Below are 26,153 nucleotides of genomic sequence, written 5' to 3' on the forward strand. Positions count from 1 at the left end.
GGTTGACAAATTCATCTCCAATTTTACCTCCTCTCACCTCCAACTCCCCGATTATCATTACAGAACAGGTCCTAGATGCATTCCCTAAGGCCGAAACCACTACAGAGATAGGCTGTAATTATATCCCAGGATTCCTGTTAAATAGCCTGAAACATGATCTATCAGGGGTACTGGTGTCACTGCTTAACCACAGCTTCCTGAGAAGCTTTGTGCTTCATGAATGGAGAACTGTAACAGTAATTCCTCTGTACAAGGAAGGGCCATCAACAGCTCCAGGAACTACAGGCCCATAATTCTGACGAGTCTCATATAATCACACAATATCTATAGTGTAAGGGAACAAATAAATCAAGCACAAACACTGTCAAATGAAAAAGCAAGCAATCCCTCTTATTAAATTAAGAGCTGTCATCTTACATAGTAGCACTTCATTAAAACTACTAAAATTCCTTATAGGGCACTATTTGAACTCAAAAAACAAATGACATGATCTTGTCACATGATACATGAATTCTTACTTAAAAATCATTGAAAATGCATTTTACTGATATAAAATGGCAATACAACCATTTTCAAATATTTTGAATAATAAAATCAATTACAATTCAAATATACATACCCCAACTTCAGATAATATTTGAATACTGCATATTTGAACTGCTTCTTAATGAAATTTGTACACCTTGTTTGCTGTAGCATAGACTAGATCCAGGCCTGCTGAATCTAGCTTTGTTTGTGTAACTTGAGCACTAATCCAGGCATTCTTTAAAGTATTCAATTGTATTTATTACTGCTTGGTAGTAACTTGATTAAAGTGTAGCTGTCATTCTAAGTCTTTTGGATTAAGCACTTGGGCTTCAGACCAGTTGTTTTACATTAGGAAGGTTTGTGGCCTGCGCTGTGGTGGCAGGACAGGTAGCTTACATCCTTCTAAGTTGGGAACTGCTGATTGAGGGCTCAGTGTCTGTTATTCTAAAAGTGTATTAGTTCTGGTTTAAGCACTTGGGCTTCAGGCCAGTTATTTTACATTAACAAGGTTCGTGGTCTGCACTCTTGTGGGAGGAGAGGCTGGACTCTGCCCTTCTGAGCTGGGAATTTCTGGTTAAAGGCTTATAGTGCCTGCATATTTGAACTGTTTCTTACTGAAATTGGTACACCTTGTTTGCTGTAGCATAGACTAGATCCAGGCCTGCTGAATCCAGCTTTGTTTGTATGCTTGTTGTTTGTTTGCTTGTTATTTCCATAAAACGCTAATTCCACCTAAAACGCGGCTTTTCAGCGCTTCTGTGGATCCCTAGTGATATCTGCATTGCTTACTGTACTTATTTCCTTGTTTCACTTGAAAGAAAGTTACTGTTTGTCATTTTTGCATTTAAGTTACCTGTAACACATTGCATTTAAGTTACCTGGCACTTGCTCACTAAAGCAATTATACAAGTCAGCACTAAACAATTAAACGCACTACACCCTCACAAACTCCCCTTGAGTACCTTGTTCCCCAGTGGCTTTTTTTTCACTTATAAAGGAATTCCCAATACTATTCTAGCATGTCCAAAGGTCAGATGTCAATCTCCTCTCCGGTCCAGCTGGTGAATCTGGGAATCTTGAGGCAATGTTACAACTACCTCATGTACACAGATAACCCTCTGCTCCTCCCAACAAATTCCAACACATGTGAGAGATGCAACCATATAGCCAAACTGGAGGCTAAGCTCTCTCAACTCAGTACTGGCGTAACCAGTCAGGAGGGGAAGGAAACCACACTCACTACAATTCCAGTCTCACACAGACCTACCACGACAGCAAACCAAACACATAAACACACAAAAACATACTCGGAGGCTTTAAATAAAAATCTGCCTAAGCAGCAGAGACCTCCAAAGCAGACACCCAAAAAAACTGCTACCCCAAAACAAAACACATGCAACACATAGCTCACAAAGCCAGTGTGCCGAACAGTCACAGCCCTTAAGGCTAAACAACACACCTGATACACTTGTAATAGGTGACTCTATCGTCAGGCACACTGACGTCCCACTCATCAGGCTGAACAAGGAGAAGGTCACGGTGAGCTGCCTGTTGGGCGCTAGGATCCGCCACATAACACAAGCACTCAGGTCACTCCAAGGCAAGTACAAATATGACTCAGTCATTGTCCATGCTGGTGTGAATGACCTGAGACGTACCTCCCTGGACTACATGAAAAGAGACATAGAGGAGCTCTCTGAGCATGTAGCCCAGGCCGGTATGACCCTGACCTTGAGTAGCATCTTACCCTCACCAAGAATGATGCAGCAATATGAAGACAAGATGATCAATTTCAACAATTGGCTTAAGTATCGGTGTCATTCAAAGGGGATTCAATGCCTGTCAGCCTGGGATGACATGCTCGACAAGCCACGATGCTTCGCTAGGGACGGCTTGCACCTGTCACCCCTGGACTTTTGGATATTGACAAAGGCTTTTGCTACCCCCATAGTGCCTTTTTTAGGCAAGGCTTAAAAGACAAACCCACCTCCATAGGTATCAGAAGGGATAAGAAACTAAGAGTAATGCTACTCAACGCCAGAAGTCTAAACCTCAAGATGCACGCACTCAAAACTCTCCTTAGCATGGAGAACATTGATATCTGTGCAGTAACAGAAACCTGGTTCAAGGCTCCTGGGAGCACCCCAGCACTACCAGGTTATACCTCATACCATGCTTTTTGGCCCCAAAACTTGGACCGAACCACAAAAGGAGGGGGAGTATCAATATTCGTCAAAGATACCCACACCTCCAGGTTGGTGGCACATCACGAAGCATCAGAGACTATCCATGTGCAACTAACAGTGGTAAAACTGCCTTCCAGTTTATAGCCAGCTACAGACCACCATCCCAAACCCAGGAACTTCACTCGGCCTTCCTGAGAACACTGGAAAAGATGAAGGTCTCTCCAAACACCATTATATTGGGCGACTTCAACTACCCAAACATAGACTGGGAGCATTACTCTAGCTCCAACACCCTAGCCCAAAGGTTCCTAGAATTTATAAACTCAAATGCTATGGAACAACTTGTTACCACTCCCACAAGAGGGGAAAACATACTGGACCTGATCATCACCAACATGGGGACTCTATGCTCCAGACCAGAAGTGTATCCCTCACTAGTAAGATCAGACCATAAACTAATCTCACTGGATATTCACATCCCGACCCCACACCCTGCCCAGAAAACCACAGTGAAAAACTTCTCTAAAGCAAATTTCACACTCCTCAAAACCGAGGTAGAATCCTTCAAAGCCCCCGGGCCTGTGGAAAATACGGCCCAGACCGCAGAATCCTTTATAAACGCATTCTATGAACAACTTCAGGAATGCATCAATCACGCAATCCCAAATAAAATCAAGACCCAATCCTCCAAAGGCAGATGTCCTGTCTGGTGGCCCCAGCCATAAACAAACTAATCAATAGAAGGAGGAAGCTACTACATGATAGAGCAAAATCCCAAAAAGGGAAGGCATCTCTGATCAGTATTAGCAAAAAACTATGGGCACTCATAAAATCGTCTAAGGCCAGCTTCGAGAGAAAAATTGCACAGGACACTAAGGATAATCACAAGGCTTTCTTTAATTATGTTAGGAACCTGGGTGGGAATTCCCAGATATGCTTAGAATTAGTCCAAAATGACAAAAAATACACCAAACCCACAGACATTGCCAACATCCTAGCTGACAGGTTCAGCACAAACTTCTCCCCCCCTCCCCACCAAAAGGGCAAATATCTATCCCAGCAGAGTGCTGCCCTCCTGACATCTCAGATGCTCAGGTAAGAGCCACTCTCTCCAAAGCAAAAAAAACACAGCATCAATGGGACCAGAAGGTGTCCCGAGCTGCATCCTACATGAACTCCAAGAAGAGCTAAACCCAAACATAAAACTACTGTTCAATCTCAGACTTACTACAGGATATGTACCCAAAGAGTGGCGTACAGCAACAGTGGTCCCCCTCCACAAAGGTGGTGCCTCAACGGATCCTGGAAACTATCGCCCCATAAGCCTGACTAGCTTGGTCTGCAAAGCTATGGAAAAGATCATCATGGACCTCATAAATAAAGATATTGGGGACCTACAGACACTGGATTCTACCCAGTTCGGCTTTAAGGGCAGATCCTGCTTCTTAAACCTGGTCAATTTCTTTGAAACAGTCACCAAGGCCATTGACGAGGGGAAGGTGGTCCACACAGCCTACCTGGACCTCGCAAAAGCCTTCGATACAATACCCCACTCTGGCATTATAGATAAGCTCACCAGCTTAAATATAAACCCCTATGTCACTAGATGGGTTGCAAACTGGCTCAAGGACAGAACCCACATGGTTAGAATTGCTGGAGCCATGTCAGACTACAAACCAGTTACAAGTGGCATCCCACAAGGCTCAGTCCTGGGACCTTTCTTGTTTAGTATATATTTCTCTGAGGTACAGGCCAACACGGAAGGACTGTGGCTGACCAAGTTTGCAGATTACTGCAAACTGGGCACCATAATCGACTCTCCAGCCGACACAAGCATCCTCCAAAAGGGCCTCATAGAAACAGACAACTGGTGCCAGAGCCATGGCCTCAAGCTAAATGCCAAAAAGTGTATAGTCATCCCCTTTGGCAAAAACAAAGTGCCCACAAATTACCACATAGGTGGTAATCCATTAAGTACAGAAGACATAATTAGGGACCTGGGGACCCAAGTTGATAGCAATCTCTCATTTGACAACCACGTGGCCAAAGTGGTTAGAAAAACATTTTATATAGCCCACCTAATCATGAAGGGATTCACATCTAGATCAGGGAAGGTCATCGTGCCTCTTTACTCATCCCTCATCAGGCCCATAATTGAGTACAATGCCCCTTTTGGGATGTACCTTACCAGACACCTGCAGCAACTGGAAAGACCCCAAAAGTATCTCACCAAGAGGATCAAAGGGCTCAAACAGATGCCATATGCTGCCCACTTAAAGAAACTCCAGCTCTACTCAGTGGCATACCGCCTGCTCAAAGGTGATCTGTGCCTGACGTATAAAGCCATGTCCAACCCGGAATTAATGGACATGCTGCACCTCAGAAAACCCAAATCCCATCAAGCTATGCGCTCGAGAGACTTGAACCTCAGCACTGAAATAAATAGGACATGCTGGAGGGACAGATTCATAACCCAGAGGCTCCCTTCACTCTGGAATAAAATCCCAGCCCAGGTTAGGTGGAGTCCCTCATTGACTCTCTTCAAGAGGAATCTTGATGAGTGGATGGGAGATCATAGGTTTACCCCGGGTATCACTTCTGTGTCACTGTTAGACAGAGGCACAGTATACTAACTTTGAAAAAGGGCATAGCAAAATTAATTTAAAATGGGTGGCGAAAGCCAAACACACTCTGGCTAGGCTTATAAATGCCCTAGGGCAGATAGCCTAGTATGAACCTATGAACCTAATAACAGATAAACTAAATTTTAAAAATGGTTCACTCTTAATTTCAAATTGCTAGTTGTAGAGATGGTGTCAATAAATCCTTGAAACTGCATGGCTCTTAATTGCACCTGCCAACATACATTCCTTTACTCTAAATATACTTACCAATCGCAACTCCTTTTATTAATAGATAATCTCTCCAAATTAAAAAATATAAACTTACTGAAATTTTTATAGGCTTGAGCATGCTTTGCTAGAACATTCATTCCCACATTATACTGAATGTCAAAATAATGTTCATGGATCCTTTTAAATCTTGTCTCTGTTTTTTCTATATAAAACATTTGTATGAAAGCGAATTTGCGATGTGCATAACACCTCTAATTTGACAATTGCACCTACCAGGGCATTTTAATATTGTAGGATGGCCCACAATATTCACAAATGATATATCATTAATGAACCTGCAAGCCTTACAATGTCCATCTTTACTCATTTTACCACCCACACCACACCATGATTTGCTTAAAATTAAAACTCATTCTGAATGAAAATAAGGGTGCATCACCCAAATTATTCCTTAATTCATTTAATATGCAAAGCCAAGGAAAGAATTATCAGGGAAATGATTAATAAGAAATAAAAAACCTTCAAACACTGGATCCATCCTAGTTTGATTTCATCAAAGGCAGATTATGTCTATTGCACCTGGTGGACTTCTTTGAGAGTGTCACCAAGGCAATGGATGAGGGCAGACTAGTACATACTGCCTAACTTTACCTAACTAAAACATGTGATGCAATACTCTAATCAGGCATTGTAAACAAAGTCATGTTGAAAAGCATAAACTCCTTTGTTACACACTGACTAGCCAGGAGGCTCTCAGACAGGACCCAGAAAGTTACAATAAGGGAGAGCACCTCCACAAAGAGGCTTGCCACTAGCAGAGTCCCTCAGGGCTTTTGCCAAGTCCACTCCTTTTTGTCATCTACTTCTTGGAAGTTAAGTCCAATGTCAAGGGTGTCTGACTGAACAAGTTTGCAGATGATTGCAAACTTGGCCCAGTGATAGACTCCTCCCAAGGCACTAACGTCCTACAAGAAGGATAAACACAGACCGATGACTGGTGCCAATGCTATGGCTTAAAACACAATGCCTAGAAATACAATAATAGTACCATTTGGGATGTCAGACACCATAGGTAATTACCACATCAGTAACACATTCCTAACAGTGGAACTAGTAGCCAGAGATTTGGCTACATATGTAGATAGTAACCTGGCTTTTGACCAGCATGTGTCTAAAGTAGTAAGAAAACCATTCCATGTTGTTCAACATATAAGCAAGAGTATGCTATCCAGATCCAAGTAGTCATTGTTCCACTGTATTTGGACTTAACCATCATTGAGTACAACTCTCCCTTCAGTATGTACCTGACTAAGCACATGCAAGACCTGCAACATCCACACAGGTTTCTTGTAAAAGCAATACAGGATATAAACAGCATGTCTTACAATGATCTCCTCAAAGCTGAGAATCTATTAAGAGATCTATGCCTGGCGTACAAGGCATCATTGGATCCCACTCTGTTGGACTTTCTGCATATCCACAAAATGAACAGCATCAGAATGATCTAGGGATTTAAGCTTTGCTTGCAACAGAAATAGGACACATTGCAAGGACAGGTATGAGTATCAAGGAATTCCCCTTCTCTAGAACAGGCTGCCCGTTCATGTTTAGCAGAGCTCTTCTGTTATCCTTTTTGAGAGAAATCTGGACCAGTAGATGGGAAATCAGAAATATACCCCAGGTGTAGCACCTATGTTTCTAATGATCAGAGGCAGCCTGTAAATCTTGCCATAGCATACACCTACCCATTAAATAACCTCTAAGGCACATACATGTGTGGATGCAATTGGGATGATTAGCTAGGCTTACAAAGGTCCCAGTGGCCATTAACCTATTATATTCATATAAACCTGTGAAAGTATAAGTGGACACATTATACAATCATTTTTCAAATCCAAACTGGTAATGGCATAAATTTCAAAATTATGTTGTATCGATTTTAAATCTATTTATTTATATATTTTTCAAACATTTCATAAACAGCTATAAACTATAGGCAAGCTCATTAGTTTGTTGAATATGAATTCTATCACCTGTTTTTACATATAGCCAGTGTAGCTTTCTTCTATTCACTTGATATTAAACATATCAAAACTAGAGAATTATACAAATATATAACTGCAACTTTAAAAAAAAAAATAATAATGCTTTTACCTGATCTTAGGCTGCTCATTATTACTTTTTGATTATGACTCACACCCATTAACTTATCATATATAATTAAAATTATATCAGTATTTTCACCTAATGAACGGGTGGTATGCATTTGAATGTAAATGAAAACAGATATTAAATGAATGAAAAAAATAGTTCCAGATTAATGTCAATCAGTTCCTTCATTAATAAAGAAAAGATACATTACTTTGTTTTGAATTTGCTTTAATGAATCAGTATTACTAAAAAGATGTTTATTATCTTGTACTAAGTTAGCTAATCAAAGCTCCATTTTGATTTTGATTGCACTTTTTAGATGCCTTGATTTAGGCATAAATTTATTCCACTTGTTAATTATTTATATTACTTGCAGCAGAGAAATGTTTTGCTTTTTATTTGTTTTTATAATAGCTAGACCAAACAATAAGAGATAGAAATATATTTTTCCTTTTCTGATAGGAGTCCGTAACAAAAAAAAAAAAAACAAGTCTGCAGTAGACATTTAAATATTCTCTACAATTCCTATTTTCACATTCATTGAACTAATAAGTTCTACATTATACTCTTTAAGTAAGCATTTTCTGAATCGTGTTCAGCTTTGATGAAATGAAGTACTTCAACCAGTATGCATCTATAAATAATGCCCTTATATGTAATAGGCACCACTGTTTTGTGTTCACACGTCAATAATAGTTTACAAACAGAATTATAGGTGTAGTTTGAGTCAGAATATTAACCTATAGTGTATGTTATTAAATCTGTCTGGAAAATAAAATGCTGATTTTGATCAAACTCAAATAAGACTTCCAGAAATATTGACTTACCCTAAATTGAAAAACAGTTGAACCAAGGAAATATAGCATTAATGGACATACATTGCATATATTTACTCTAAGATCTATCAATCATGCCTGTTTACTGTCTCCTGTTGTTTGAAAAATGTTTAATTAGTCTTTTCTCTTTTGTGCTGTGGACATAGATAATTATTTTATAAGCATAATTAAAATAGTTTTTATTTTCAGAATTTTGGAAAACTATTCTAGAAGGACATAATATATCACTTCTACTTCTCTATGACTTATAGGTTTACCTCAACTTTAGGCTGTGCTCCTTTGAATGAATGCCATTATTTTGTTTGTTTTGTGCATCCTTTATACATAAAAAAAACAAAATACAGCAGAAGGGTTTCCTTTCTTTATGTGAACTTCAACTGACTGGTAAGCGGCAACAGTAATTAGTTCTTTTTGCAGAATTACTGACTGCATTATACAGTAAGAAAATGTCAATATTTCACAAATACGTGGCTAAGGGAATATAGAGGACTTTTTGTTTAGTTTGAGACTTTTATCAAGTGGATGTATGCTTGCTATTTGGAGATTCAGACCACTTCTGAATGTGTTATATTGCTAACAAAGTCATACTGTTAGAGTCATTTACAGTTTAATCACTATCCTTGTTTTCAAGCAATCCCAGTTTCAACACCTTTGTCTTTCTACAAATGTGTGTGTTATTTTATTGCACAAAGTATCTTAAATGGAATGTGACAATGTTATAGTTTTAGTATACGAATCTCAAGGCTAAAGCTCTATCAATGAATTGAGATGCTTAATACATTCTCAGACTCAAAAAAGTTTCCAAACTAAGAGTAATATGAAACTTTTCTTTCATAGATTATCAGCAGATGTTTTAAAAAATATTAAGTAAGACATCCTAAAAAAAGACAGGCTCATCAATAATTACAACTACACCAACAATCAATTTTAATAATGGTAGATGTTTTATTTAATATATTTCTCCAGAGTAAATCAAAGCAATATGTTTCTGCAATACTATACAATTCAGAATCTTCAAAATAATTTAATTAGAAAAAAATGTTTTAATGAAATGCTGCATTTATTTCAGTGGCCAATATTAACAAATGGGAGAAATCAAATTCCATTATTAATTTTCCACTGAAATTCAGTGAAAACTAGTTATAATAGAAATGTGTGTTACTCAATGAGGATATAGTAAATTTAAAATGCACAACAGTTGTTTATTGGGAAAGCTATTTGATGCAAACAAACTCTGCTCAACATATAGGCAAATGTTATTTATATACCTTAGTGGTTTGCCAAAGATAAAGATCATTTCAGACACAAAACTAATACTTGATTAAATCATAGAATGACAGAAAAGCTTATTTCTTTTTCTGAACTTTTTTTCAGAAAACATGTCAGAACTAATTTTGTCCAGTTTGAGAATTTACCACTGCAGTGTTAAAAGAGTAAACTGGAAACACTATATGAAATGTTTATTCACAACTTGTATACTGTTGTGCTAATGGAAATACAGTATCATCATGATAATATTCCTGTTGAACATACATGATACAAATATTTTAATAGTGTAAGACTGGCTGTGGTATGTACCTTAAAAAGTATCTGTGATATAGCAAATTAAATAAGAACATTAAACCAGAAATTAGTTTTTGAACATACTTGCACAAAGCATTCATATGAGCCCACATGGAGTTTACAGGAGTATGAATCTTACAAGTAAAGAAACTGCATATATTACAGAAGATTTCAAGAAAAACATGAATACATCCAGCTGAATTGGCTAGGATATCTAAACTTCCCTAATATTAACTAAGACACTTACACTGAATACAATGCAACATGAAATTGTGGGGTTAATTGTAAATAATAATGCCTTGTAGATAGCAAATAGCTCAAATGTAGGTGATAGATAATCTGGATACTGTATTTCTAGATGAAGGACACTTTAAATACTCAGAACTGGTGATCAGTTTTCCTGCAGCACATTGAGACAAAAATACAGTAGTGTATATCTGGAACAGTTCATCTTCCTAGTGTTGAACTCTTTGATTACTGCTACTCATAAGAAATCCATCCTGAAGTTGGTTCTGTGTGTGCACTGGCAGTGAATCCTTTATTTTTAAGTAATTTCTATTTTTTCTGTGGTTAACTGATCATAAGTTTGTGGTCTGGAGGGTTGCCCCCATATCCGAGTGCAAAGGGATTTCCCCCTGTAAAAACATGTTTTACAAAATACCTCAGTTAGTTGCTTCTTTCTGGCTGAACCATCTCTGACTCGTAAATTTATAGGTGAATCCTGATAATCAAATGTGAAACTCCAGCCAAAGCACAGTCTGATGCGGAACCCACAGTAGATACCAAACAAATCAGGTTGGATGTATTATTATTATTATGACTACAGAGGTATTAGTACATTTATTATAATTATTGAATGGTCTCTTGAGTTGAAGGGTAAAACTTCTGGAGAAGCATAAAATATGTTTCATATCTGATTGTACTGGCTAACTGACAAAAATGTTCCTTGGATTTGCAATACTGTTCAAACCAAATTAGAAATTAAATATGAAGGGATATATCCCCATGAAATGTTTATCACAAGAAATGGGTAGAGATGATAAACCGGTATACCTACTGAGTAGAATAGGAAGAGATATGACAAAGTTGATATGATCTAGTACTACATTACTAAACTGTAAAGTTTGTATGAAAGATTTCTTGGTAGAAGTAGTAAAAACAATCACAAAGCTTTTTATTCTGCAATGGAAATTTCAAAATTATATGTAAGCAACAATATAAAATGAGATAATGCTGAAGAAATAAAGAAGAAAGCATTGCATGTGAAACATATTTACTACATTACTTTAGTAGGATCTTAAAATATTATTACAGCCACGTGATATTATTATGTGTCTGTTATTAAGATATAATAGAATACTGAATAAAGCAAATACTAGCAGCATGCCAGGAATCACCTGTGCCATAGTTATTTAAGTTCTCAGATTACTCTTTCATAAATCACCAAGTGATTTTTTTGCAGAAAACTAATGGGAAGCTACAATGATATCCAAAGCTAGAAATTAGAAAGAACTGCATTTAATGTCAACTTCAGGACCAATCACTGAAATAATCTTTCCAAGTTTTCTGTCAGTAACTGCCCTACTCCAATAGGATTTCAGTCAGCATGGTTTTAGAAAACATAAACAATATAGGTCCAAACGTTTATGCAGTATATCAACTATATTTCTTGTAGACTGATTCGTATCAATCTAAAAAATATAGTTGCTATACTGGATAAAGGTTTAATTACTGCTGTAGTACTATGACATTTAGCAAAGTTATTTTACTTTTTTGCTATAAGATGGTTATAGAATTCCTTATTCAAATTTGTTACAAATAATACATTTAATCCAAAGTTTTCCATAGTCATGCATTAGGAAAACAAAAAGTATAAATGACCTGTCATTCTCGAATATTGGCATAAGCATTGTCTTCTCCATAGTGCTTTTTTTAGGTGATGCCAAACTGACAAACCTTCCAAAATAACAAAAACATCCTAACAGAATCTAAATGTATTACTGATGAATGGCAGAAACCTGAACAAGAAACTCCATTCCCTCTAGGCTCTCTTCACCCTGGAGAATGTGGACATCTGTGCAGTTACTGAGACATGGGTTAAAGCCATAGAGACCACATCAGTAGTGCAGGACTGCAATGCCTTACACAACTTCAGGCTAGCTACTATACAGGCAAGGGACAAAGTTGGAGGTGTCTCAATCTATATCTATGAAAAACTCAACTTAAGGCTAGTTGAACAAGGCAATGTACTTGAGATTCTCTCTATTCATATTTCCACAAGTAAAGTCCCAGATAATATCACTGAAAGCTATAGGCCACTCTCTATGACCCAAGAAATCTATAACTCATACTTTGACTTACTGGAAGCTTTCAACATTCAACCCAGTACAATATCCATGGGCAACTTCAACTACACTACTATAAACTGGGATACTTACATGACCCCAAAGTTAAAGGCCCAGAGATTCCTTGACTTTGAAAACAAAACCACTCACTTTGGACCAGTAGTGCAAAGATACTTGACCTGGTAAACACAAACATGAGACAATATTGTATCCCTTCCTGTAGTGTAATGCTGTGTCTGGTAAGGTCAGTCCAAAAAGCTGTCTCATTTGCAGTAAAAATCAGTTATGTGACAACAGCGTACCCCATAACATTTATGAACTATTATAAGATTAATTCCTATTAAGTGATAACCTGTGAAAATTTCAACATCTAACCAAAACCCTGAGGACATAGCTACCCATGCAGAATTGTTCACAGAAAAAGCTGTACAATCATGTCATTAATTGCCTAGAGACAATTGTGTATATTAAAAATAAGTCCAGAACTAATTCAAAAAAACAAACCACCTTTGTAGGATCCAAATATAAACAGGATGTAAAAAAAAAAAAAACATAGCCAAAATTAGAAAGCATTATGGTCAGCAGGATACAAATACTTTCTTCAATCGAAATAAGACGTTATTGGGCAAATTAAGTCTACTAAAGCCATACCTGAGGTAAAGATAGCCTCCCAGGCAAAGGACAACAACAAGGCTTTCATTAATTATGCCTAAAACCTCTATGGCATCACAAAGCAGTGTGCAGCACTGATTGTAAATGGAGCCAGCTAACAGAAGCCTGAACATGTAGCAAATCTGCTGGTTAACAAATTCATCTCCAATTTTACCCATTCTCACCCCCAGCTCCCCAATTATCATTAGGGAGCAGGTCATAGGTGCATTGTCTAAGACCAAAACCACTGCAGAGATAGGCTGCAGTTATATCCCAGGATTCCTGTTAAATAGCCTGAAACATAATCTATCAGGAGCACTGAAGTCACTGCTTAACCATAGCTTCCAGAGAGGTTTTGTGACATGTGAATGGAGAACTGCAACAGTAATTTCTCTGCACAAGGGCGGGCCATCAACAGCTCCAGGACCTACAGACCCATAACTATGACTGGTCTCACATAATCACACAATATCTGCAGTGTAAAGGAACAAATAAACCAAGAACAAGCACTGTCCAATGAAAACGCAAGCAATCCCTTTTATTAAATTAAGAGCTTTCATCTTACATAGTAGCACTTCATTAGAACTACTAAAATTCCTTACAGGACACAATTTGAACTCAAAAATAAAAAACAAATCACATGATCGTGTCTCATGAATCATGAATAATTACTTTAAAAATTCATTGAAAATGCATTCACTGATATAAAATGGCAATGCAATCATTTTCAAATATTTTGAATATAAAAAAATCCATTAAAATTAAAATATACATACCCAACTCCAGATAATAACAGATAAGCTAAATTTTAAAAATGGTTCACTCTTAATTTCAAATTGCTAGTTATAGAGATGCTGTCACTAAATCCTTGGAATTGCATGGCACGTAACTCCACCTGTCAACATACATTCCTTTATTCTAAATACATTTACAAATTGCCAACTCCTTTTCATAATAGACAATCTCTCCAAAATAAAAAATATAATCTCATTGAAATGTTTATACACTTCATGCTTTGGTAGGGCATTCATTCCTGCTACATGCAGAATGTCAAAACAATGCTCAAGCCTGATGTTACTCAATCTTCTCTCTGTTTTTTTATATGTAGACACATTCATATGGATGACAATTTGTGATGTTCATAGCACCACTTGTTTGACAACTGAGCCTACCAAGTCATTTTAATATTGTAGGATGACCCACGATATTCACAAAAGATACATCAATAATGAACCTGCAAGTTGTACAATGTCCACATTTACTCATTTTACCACCCGCATCATACCTGGTAAAGTGTCTTTCCATGATTTGCTTAAAATTAAAACTCTTTCTCAATGAAAATAAAGGCATATCACCCAGCTTATTCCTTAATTTCTCTAATATGCAAAGCCAAGGAAAGAATTATCATGGAAATTATTAATAAGACATAGAAAACCTTCAAACACTGGATCCATCCCAGTTTGATTTCATCAAGGACAGATTATGCCTACTGAACATGATGGACTTCTTTGAGAATGTCACCAAGGCAATGGATGAGGGCACACTAGTGCATACTGCTTAACATGACCTAGCTAAAACATGTGATGCAATACTCTAATCAGACATTGTAATCAAAGTCATGGACATAAGCATAAACCATTGTGTTATACACTGGATAGCCAGCTGGTTCTCAGACAGGACCCAGAATGTTATGATAGGGCAGACCACCTCCACAAAGAGGCTTGTCACTAGTGGAATCCCTCAGGGCTTTTGCTGAATCTACTCCTTTTTGGCAAATGCTTCATGGAAGTCAAGGCCAATATCAAGGGTCTCTGGCTGGCCAAGATTACAGATGATTGCAAACTTGGTGCAGTCATAGACTCCTCCCAAGGCACTAACATCCTACAGGAAAGATAAACACAGACCAATGACTGGTGCCAATGCCATGGCTTAAAACATAATGCCAAGAAATACAATAATAGTATCATATGGGATGTCAGACAACCTAAGAAATTACCACATCAGTAACACACCCTTAAAAGTGGAACCAGTAGTCACAGATTTGGGTACATATGTAGATAATAACCTGGCTTACAACCAGCATGTGTCTAAGGTAATGAGGAAATCATTCCATGTTGTTCAACATATAAGCAAAGGCATGACATCCAAGTTCAAGGAAGTCATTGTTCCACTGTGATTGGACGTTGCTATCATTGAGTGCGACTCTCTCCCTTCAGTATGTACCAGACCAAGCACATGCAAGATCTGCAACATCCACAGAGGTTCCTCGTAAAAGCAATGCAGGATGTAAACAGCATGTCTTACAAAGATCTCCTCAAAGCAGAGAAACTGTTAAGAGGAGATCTATGCCTGGCATACAAGGCATCATTGGATCCCACTCTGTTGGGCCTTTTGCATATCCACAAAATGAATAGTACAGTGTTACACAATCTAGGGATTTAAGCTTTGCTTGCAACATAAATAGGATCCATTGTAAGGACAGGTATTAGTCTCATATAATTCCACTTCTCTAGAACAGGCTTCTCATTCATGTGAAGCAGAGCTCTTTTTTTATCTTTTTCAAGAGAAACCTGGACCAGTGGATGGGAAATCGGAAATATACCCCAGGTCTAGTAGCTATGTTTCTAATGGACAGAGGCAGCCTGTAAATATTGCCATAGCTTATACATACCCATTAAATAAGCTGTAAGGCATGTAAACTTGTGGGATACAATTGGGATGATTAGCTAGGCTTACAAAGGCCCCAGTCGCCATTAGCCTATTATATACATATAACCCTATGAATGTATAAGTGGTCACATTACACGATCCTTTTGCAAATCCAAACTGGTAATGGCATAAATTTCAAAATGATGCTGTATTGATTTTGAATCTATGTATTTATATATTTCAAACAATTCATAAACAACTATAAACTATAGGCAAGTCCATTAAATATAATTCTCTCACCTGTTTTTACATATGACTAGTGTAGCTTTCTTCTATTCACTTGATATTAAACATATCAAAACTGGAGAATTATATAAATATATGACTGCAACTTTAAAAAAACAAACTAAGCTTTTATCTGATCTTAGGTTGCTCGTTATTACTTTTAGATTATGACTCACTCATTAACTCATCACATATAATTAAAATTATATCAGTATTTTCAGCTAATGAATGAGTGGTATGCATTTGAATGTAGATGAAAATAGATATTAAATGAAAGAAAAAATTGTTCCAGATTAATGTCAATCAGCTCCTTCATTAATAAAGAAAATATATATTACTTTGTTTTGACTTTGCTTTAATGAATCAATATTACTAAAAATGATCTTTATTATCTTGTACTAAGTCAGCTAATCAACGCTTCAGTTTGGCTTTGATTGCACTTTTCAGATGCCTTGATTTAGGTATAAATTTATTCTACTTGTTAATTATTTATATTACTTGCATCAGAGAAATGTTTTTCTTTTCTTTTTTTTTCATTTGTTTTATAATATCCAGACCAAACAATAACAGACAGAAACATATTTTAACTTTTTAGCAGTCCATAATAAGAAACAAGTCTGCAGTAGACATTTAAATATTCTCTACATTTCCTATTTTCACATAGGTTAAACTAGTAAGTTCTAGACTACACTCTTTAAGTAAGCATTTACTGAATTATGTCCAGCTTTGAAGAAATTAAATAATTCAACCAGTATACATCTATACATAATAAACTTATATGTAATTGGCACCACTGTTTTGTGGTCACATATCAATAATAGTTTAGAAATACAATTATAGGTGTAGTTTGATTCAAAATTTTAAACTATAGTGTATGCCATTAAATCTATATGGAAAATAAAATGCTGATTTGGATCAAACTCAAATAGGACTTCCAGAAATACTGACAGACTAAATTTAAAAAACAGATGAAACAAGGAAATATAGCATTAATAGACATACATTGCATATATTTACTCTAAGATCTGTCAATCACCATTCAACATGACATTGTACTTCATGCTGTTATAATATTGAAAATTATGGAATATCTTACATAATCCCATAGAATAGATGTCATTCAACAGTTAATCACAGCACCTAGAATATATCAATATATTCAGCATTTTTCTGGTTTTCTACAGGGCTCATGCACCTTCCTTTACCCTTGTTATTATTCTTAGCATGAGGTCACACAGTCTGAATAAACAGACTACAAGATCTCTTAAAAATAATAACAATAATAAGGATAATACTTGATAATAACTGTTTTCTTATTTTCTGAAGCATTATACTTTACTTTTTCAGTGATTCTGCTTCTTCACTTGGATATTACTGTCCTAGTTTTCAATAAGGTTTCATTGCCTTCATTGTATTGAGACTGCCTGTTTACTGTCTCATGTTGCTTGAAAAATGTTTAATCTGCCTTTTCTCTTTTGTGCTGTGGGTGTAGAGAATTATTTTTATAAACATAATTAAAATAGTTTTTATTTTCAGAATTTTGGAAAACTATTCTAGAAGGGCGTAATATCACTTCTACTACACTATGACTCATAGGTTTACCTCAACTTTAGGCTGTGCTCCTTTGACTTGATGCCATTATTTTGTATGTTTGTTTGTTTTGTGCATCCTTTATACATAAAAGAAAACAATATACAAGGGAAGAGTCTTCCCTTTCTTTATGTGAACTTCAACTGATTTGTAAACACCAACAGTTTATAATTCTTATTATAGACCTACTAACTGCATTATACAGTAAGAAAATGTCAATATTTCACAAATACTTCGCTAGGGGAATATAAAGGATTTTTAGTTTAGTTTAGGATTTTTATCAAGTTGATGCATGCTTGCTATTTGGAGGCTGAAATCATTTCTGAATGTGTTATATTTCTAACAAAGTCATACTGTTAGAGTCATTTACATTTTATCAATGTCTTTGTTTTCAAACAATCCCAATTTCAAAACCATTGCCTTTCTACAAATGCATGTGTTATTTTATTGCACAAAGTATCTTAAATGGAATGTGACAATGTTATGGCATATTAGTATAAGAAACTCAAGGCTAAAGCTCTATCATGGAACTGATATCCATAATAAATTCCCTGACTCTAAAATGTTTTCAAACTAAGGATAATATGAAACTTTTCTTTCAGAGATAAAAATCAGCAGAAAAAAAAGTATTAAGTAAGACATCCTAAAAAAGACAGGGCCATCAATATTACAGCTACACCAGTAATTGGTTTTAATAATGATAGATGTATTATTTAATACATTTCTTCTCTAGAGTACAACAAAGTAATATTATACCCTTGTTTCTGTGATGCTATAAAACTCAGGATCTTCAAAATGATTTAAGTAGGAACAAAACATTTTAATGAAATGCTACATTTATTACAGTTGCCAATATTAAAAATAGCAGAATTTTCTTTTTAAAGGATTTAAGGGTACTCTAATGCCATTTTTAATTTTCCACTGAAATTCAGTGAAAATTAGTTATAATAGAAATGTCGCATGTTACTGAATGAGGACATGCTTAGTAAAGTTAAAGTGTAGAACAGTGGTTTATTGGGAAAGCTGTTTGATATATACATTAGCGGTTTGCTGAAGATGAATATTATTTCAGACACAAAACCAATACTTGATTAACTCATAGATTGACAGAAATGCTTATTTTTGTCTAGTTTGAGAATTTGCTAGTGCAAAGTTAAAAGAGTTAATTGGAAACACTGTATGAATCAATATTTATTCACATCATATATAATGTTGTGCTAATGAAAATACAGAATCATCATGATAATATTTCTGTTGAACATAAATGATACAAATGCTTTAATAGTGTAAGACTGGTTGCAGTATGTACTGTAAAAATGTATCTAAGATACAGTAAATTAAATAAGAACATTAAAGCAGAAATATATGAATGCTTTGTGCCAAAAAGTTCAGTAGAGTCCATATGGAGTTTACAGGAGTATGAATCCTACAAGTAAAGAAACCAAATATATTGCAGAACATTTAAAGAATAAGACAAATACATCCAGCTGAATTGGCTAGGATATCTTAACTTCCCTAATGTTAACTAAGATACTTACACTGAATGCAATACAATATAAAATGTTGGGGTTAATTCTAAAAAAATAATGCATTGTAGATAGAACCTGGATGCTGTGTTTCTAGATGAAGGATACTTTAAATACGCAGAACTGGTGACCTGGTGTCAGTTGTGACAAAAGTCCAGTAGTGTATATCTAGAAAAGTTCATCTTCCTAGTGTTGAACTCTCTTGATTCCTGCTTCTGATAAGAAATCCATCCTGAAGTTATTTCTGTATGGGGACTAGCAGTGAATCCTTTATTTTTAAGTAATTTCTATTTTCTCCATGGTTAACTGATCATAAGTTTGTGGTCTGGTGAGTTGCCCCCATATTGGAGTGCAAAGGGATTTCCCCCTGTAAAAACATGTTTTACAAAATACCTTAATGATCTGAAGCTTCAGTTAGTTGCTTCTTTCTGGCTGAACCATCACTGACTTGTAACTTTACAGGTGAAGCCTAATAATCAAATGTGAAAATCCAGCGAAAGCATCATCTGATGCGGAATCCACAATGGATACCAAACAAATCAGGCTGTATGTATTAATATTTTGACTACAGAGGTATTAGTACATTTATTATAATCACTGAATGGTCTATTGAGTTCAAGGGTAAAACATCTGGAGAAGCATAAAAGCACCTTTCATATCCGATTGTACTGGCTAATTGACAAACATGTTCCTTAGATTTTGAAAAAACTGTTTAAACCAAGTTAGAAATTAAATATGAAGGAATATATCCCCATGAAATGTTTATCACAAAAAATGGGTAGAGATGATAAACCGGTATACCTACTGAGTAGAATAGGAAGAAATATGACAAAGTTGATATGATCTAGTACTAGGTTACTAAACTGTAAAATCTGCATAAAAGATCTCTTGGTAGAAGTAGTAAAAGCAATCACAAAGCTTTTTACTCTGTAATGGAAATTTCAAAATTATATGTAAGCAACAATATCTAATTAGTTAATGCTGAAGAAATAATGAAGGAAGCAATGCATGTGGAAACATAATTACATTACTTTAGCAGGATCTTAAAATAATATTATTACAGCCACATGATATTATGATGTGTCTGTTATTAAGATATAATAGGATACTGAGTAAAGCAAATGCTAGCAGCATGCCAGGAAGAGTTTAAAAATCACCTGTGCCATATTTATTTAAGTTCTCAGATTACTCTTTCATAAATCACTTTGCAGAAAATTAATGGGAAGCTACAATTATATTCAAAGCTAGAAATGAAAGAATTGCATTTAATATCAACTTCAGGACCATTCACTGAGACAGTCTTTCTAAGTTTTCTGTCAGCTACTATTGTAATCCAGCAGGATTTCAGTCAGCATGGTTTTAGAAAAAGTAAACAATATAGGTCCAAACTTGTATGCAGTATATCAACTATATTTTTGTAGACTGATTCGTATCAATCTAAAAAATATAGTTGTTATACTGGATAACGGTTTAATTACTGCTGTAGTACTATGACATTAGCAAAGTTATTTTACTTTTTTGCTATAAGATGGTTATAGAATTCCTTATTCAATTCTGATACAAATAGTAGAAAAACTGCACCAAAGCTAATACACTACACATTTATTGAAAAATAAAAAGATTAGCACTTTCGCGACCACACTCGTCGCTTCATTTGATCGTCTGATGAAGTGACGAGTGTGGTCGCGAAAGCGCTAACCTTTTTATTTATTTTTCAATAAACGTGTAATGTGTTAGCTTTGGTGCAGTTTTCTCTTAGTTTACTTATTTCTTTATCTGCACCAGCATTACTTTGAGTCATTTTTTGTTCTTTTATATGATACAAATAATACATTTAATTCAAAGTTTTGTATAGTCATGCATTAGGAAAGCAATATTATATTATAAGTGGTAGAGTTAGAGATTCACAACTGACTGCCAAATTGGAATGTGCTTAATTCTATCAATGAAATTTCTGATTATGAAGCATATATTCATTAATAGGTTATGTGGATAAATAAATAAATATACTTTAAGATAAGTGAATGTGCATTTATACACTATTGGAAGAGAGCATATGCACATATACTTTAACTAATAATATCATGTATTCATTGATCTTCATCCTACAAAGATCTGAGGACAGCTGTTAATGATAACGTTTTTCACATAATGACTATACTAATAAGAAGATGAAGATTTTATATCATAACCTATATGTTTTAAGATAATAACCAAAGGATCTTCCAGCTGATACCCATGTTCATATGAGTAATAAGGAAAAAAATAAATTTTAATATGGGTATGGGAATATAAATGAAATACAGGTCTCACAACCTAGGGAAAAGTGCAGAAAAACATTTTTTTAAACTCATTTCTTCAAAGAATCTTGATCATGAGAATTTTGGATGTGATAGTTTCGTTTTTTTTTTTTTTTTCATATAGCAATGTCCAAAATATTTCATAAAGATTATAATGTATTGTGAGAAGCAAAGCTATAACCATGTAACATAACCATGACGTATAATAGGCACTTTGCTGGACTTAAAATTTAATTCCAAAGTTATACTTGATTTTTTTACAACAGCATATTTGATGCTTCTGAAAAAAGTCACTACATGAAAGGAAGACAAAAACACTGTCTCCTTCAGAAAGGGCAGATTCAATGGCATTTATAAGTTTAGAATAAGATTGCCAGGGTCAAGTTCCTTCTTGACTCATTAAAAGCCATGGCCATTTTGTACCAATCACGCTAAACTATGAATTCTTTGAAAATCCTGGACTTTCTTCAAAATATCCCTATACCCAATAGTTCATTAATTCTTGGTGACTTAAAATATTCACCCATAGACTGGACTATTGACAGTATCAACATATGTTCAATGTTTTTTCAATTGGATAAACAAGAACTCTCTAGATCAATCTGTCCTCAGTCCCACTAGGTGCAAGACCTTTCTTGACATAATTCTTACAAATGTAGCCCTGGCTTATTCTTTTCCTTGGTCAGTCTCTCATTAGTTAAATCAGACCACCTAATGATTACCTTTACCCTCAAAACATCCACTATTCTTTTAACTAACACCACCATCTTTAAGACTTTAAAAATGTAAACATGTGTGCAATTATATAGCACAATCTCTAAATTCACCCACAAAAGCTCCACAACTGAACCAAGATAGGTAGCCAGCTATACTAAGAATCTGTATTATCATTTAGAAAAATGTATTGACCTGCCAGTCTCTACTAGAACCTAGCCAAAAAATCCTTCTAGCCTCAAGGAGGGCAAGACAAGATACATCGGGAGAGAATATGAGATGGCCCATCCAATTATCTAGGTTTACATTGAAGGTGTCAAAGGTGCTACTCTGCTTCACATCTAGTAGAAGTTTGTTATAGTAATGAAGGAAACATTAGGATGGGAATCTATCTACAGAGGAAGGTTCAGTTCCCTTAACTGCTATGTGATGCATCATTAGTTCTGTGAAGGAACAGGAGATCAATAGGGTTGCATCTTTTATGGCACAAAAGACTAGATATAGCTATCCATGTAAGAGTCTGTAAGAGACTATGTATAGAGAAAGGGCTGCCAGTCTCACACGATAACTAAGATTTTTGAAGCCACTGATCCTTTAGTTATAAATCTCTGTGGTCTTTCAAGTTGTGTGCATGTTTAGATAAGTGAATGCCAAAAGATGCATTATATTTAATAATGGCCCTGATAAGGTATGGTTAAAGTGGAAATATAGCAGCAAATACCAAAACAATCCACCTTGGCGATCAGTTGATATAAACAAACAATATAACCAAAGGAAGAAACTTTTCCAAGTCAGAACTGCACTACATGAATATAACATTAAAACAAATTCTCTGAGAAACTGAAGGCAACTATAAAGACTAGGAAAGCATCAAATTAACCCAGGCTGACAATTGAAACAAAGGACAACTAATATCCCTTCTTCGGTTACATTAGAAAATTAAGAAATAGCTCAGACCAGTGCTCCAATCTTTTCCATAATTGTGCCTGCTAGTCATACTCAAAAGACATTGCTGTATTATCAACAAACAAGTTTGCAATCAACTGCTCCTCTGTAGCACACAAAAGTGCTACCAGCACTAAACATTCCACAAGGAAACAGCTCCAGTACTTATTATTATTAATGCCCACCCCTCCAGGCATGTCTAAAGGTCAGTTCCCTGTGCTTTCACCTATTAATCTGGTGAACTTGGGTATCCTGAGGAAATGTAGTAACTGCCTCATGTACACTGACAACCCTCTCCTCTCACCTCCCAACACTCAGACTTGCAAGAGATGCACTTATATATCCAAATTGGAAGCCACGCACTCTCCAGCCAAGACCGGAATAGCTGTCCAAGAGGAGAAGGTCAACCCTGGCACCACACCACATGGAACACATAGCCTTCCAGAACACACTCCAGTGCTGCCTTCACATAAAAACACAAACCACACACCCACCTTTGCGGAGGCTCTCAATAAAAATCTACCCAAACAGCAGAGACCTCCAAGGCAGAAAAACACTCGACCACCACAACACAACACTAATCACAAGACATATCTCTCCTAAACAGTGTGCCACTCAACCAAAGCCCCTAAGGAAAAATAACATGCATAACACACTAATCATAGGTGGCTTGATAGTGAGGCACACTGATGCCCCCCTCACTAGGTTGAATAAGGAGAAAGTAACAGTCAGCTGCCTGTCAGGTGCCAGGATCCAGCACATAACGCATGCACTCAGGTCCATCAACAACAGGTAGAAATATGACTCTGTTATTGTACATGTGGTTGTGAATGACCTGAGACATACATCCCTGGACTACATGAAATGAGACATGGAGGAGCTCTTGGATTATGTACCCCAGGTGGGTATGACTCTAGCCCAGAGCAGCCTCCTGCCATCACCCAGAATGATACCACAGTACAAACAGAAAATGATTGATTTCAACAATTGGCTAAGTTTCTGGTGTCATTCTAAGGGGATCCAGTATCTGTCTGCCTGGGATGACATGATTGACAGACCTTGAGGCTTTGCCAGAGATGGCCTGCATCTGTCACTCCTGGGCTTCTGGATACTAGCCAAGGCTCTTGCCACCCCTATAGTGCCTTTTTTAGGCAGTGTTCCAAAGACCAAATTACCACTGTAACAGCTACAAACAAATGCAATCTGAGGGTCATGCATCTTAATGCTAGAAGTCTAAATCTCAAAATGCATTTGCTCGACGCACTCCTTAAAATGGAGAACATCGATATTTGTGCTGTAACAGAGACCAGGTTCAAGACAGCAGAAAAGATCCCTGCACTACCAGACTATAACTCATTCCACACCTTTCAGCCCCCAGAACTTGGACAGAAGCTCATAAGGCGGTAGTATTTCCATATTCATAAAGGATGCGCACACCTCTAGACTGGTAGTGCAACATAATGCATTAGAGATATTTCAGGTGTAGCTAACTATAGGTAAGTAGTGATTCAGGTCATCATCTTCTACAGGTCCCCAACCATGTCCCAAGACTCACACTCCATGTTCCTAAGCACCCTGGAGAATATAAGTATCCAGTCTAACACTCTCATACTGAGCGACTTCAACTACTCCTCCATTAACTGGGAAAACTACTCCTCTACCAATACAATTGCCCAACCTTTTCTGGAATTCATTAATTCCAATACCCTGTACCACATTGTTCTTACCCCTACAAGAGGTAGCAACCTACTTGGCCTAGTCATTACTAACATGGGCAACCGTTGCTCTACACCAATAGCCGACTCCTTCCTGGTTAGATCTAACCACAAACTAATCACCTTGGAAATTCACATCCCTCCAACCCCCACCCCCCCACAAAGGTAACCACCATGATAAACTTCTCAAAAGCTAACTCTGGGCTGCTAAAAACAGAGATGAATAACTTCACGGCACCCATGCAAATGGAGAATAGTTGCATGACCATCAAATCATACACCAATGCATTGTACGAACATGTAAACAAATGCATGGATCTCACCATACCCAATAGAACCAAGACACTGTCCTCCAAAAAAGGAAGCCAGTCTGGTCGTCCACTGCCATAAACAAACTCTACAACAAAAGGAGGAAACTGATGCAGAATAAGGTGAAATCCCAAGACTGGAAAAACTCCATTATTAGCCTCAACTAAAAGTTGAGATCCCTTATCAAATCCTCTAAAGCTAGCTGTGAAAACAGAATTGCAGCAGATAGTAAAGACAACCACAATGCCTTCTATAGTTGTGTAAAGAATCTCCACGGCAATACCCAGATTTGCTCTGAGCTACTGTACAATGGTACCTCACATACCGAGCCAACAGATATTGCCAATATACTGTCTGACAGATTTAGTGCCAACTTTACCCATCTCTCCCCCACCAAAGGACCAATCACAATACCAGTAGATTGCCAGGCACCCAGTATTACTGCTGCACAGGTTAAAACAGCACTATCCAAGGCCAAAAATACAGCTTTTATGGGACCTGACAATATCCCTGGATGTGTTCTACATGAACTACAGAGTGAACTGGTACCACATCTGTGTGCCCTGTTCAATCACAGCCTCACCTCAGGCTTTGTCTCTACTGAATGGTACACTGCTACAGTCATCCCTCTCCACAAAGGAGAATGACTACAGACCCTGGGAACTATCGCCCAATTAGCCTGATGAGTCTGATATGCAAAGCTATGGAACATATCATCATGGACCTAATAAACAAGGATATAAGGAATCCCCAAACTCTGGATCCCACAAAGTTTGGTATTGTGAAGGGTAGAGCATGCCTGCTCAACCTGGTTGACTTCTTTGAGTCAGTCACCAGAGCTGTGGATGAAGGAAAGGTGGTTCATACAGCCTACCTTGATCTGGCCAAGGCCTTTGATACCATTCCCCACTCAGGAATCATAGCAAAACTCACTAAGCTAGGCATCAACCCCTATATCACTAGGTGGGTTGCAAACTGGCTCACAGATAGAACTGACAGTGTGAA

This window comes from Protopterus annectens, chromosome 1.part0 (assembly GCF_019279795.1).
Source record: "Protopterus annectens isolate FY-2018-M chromosome 1.part0, PAN1.0, whole genome shotgun sequence".
Taxonomy (NCBI): Eukaryota; Metazoa; Chordata; order Ceratodontiformes; family Protopteridae; genus Protopterus; species Protopterus annectens.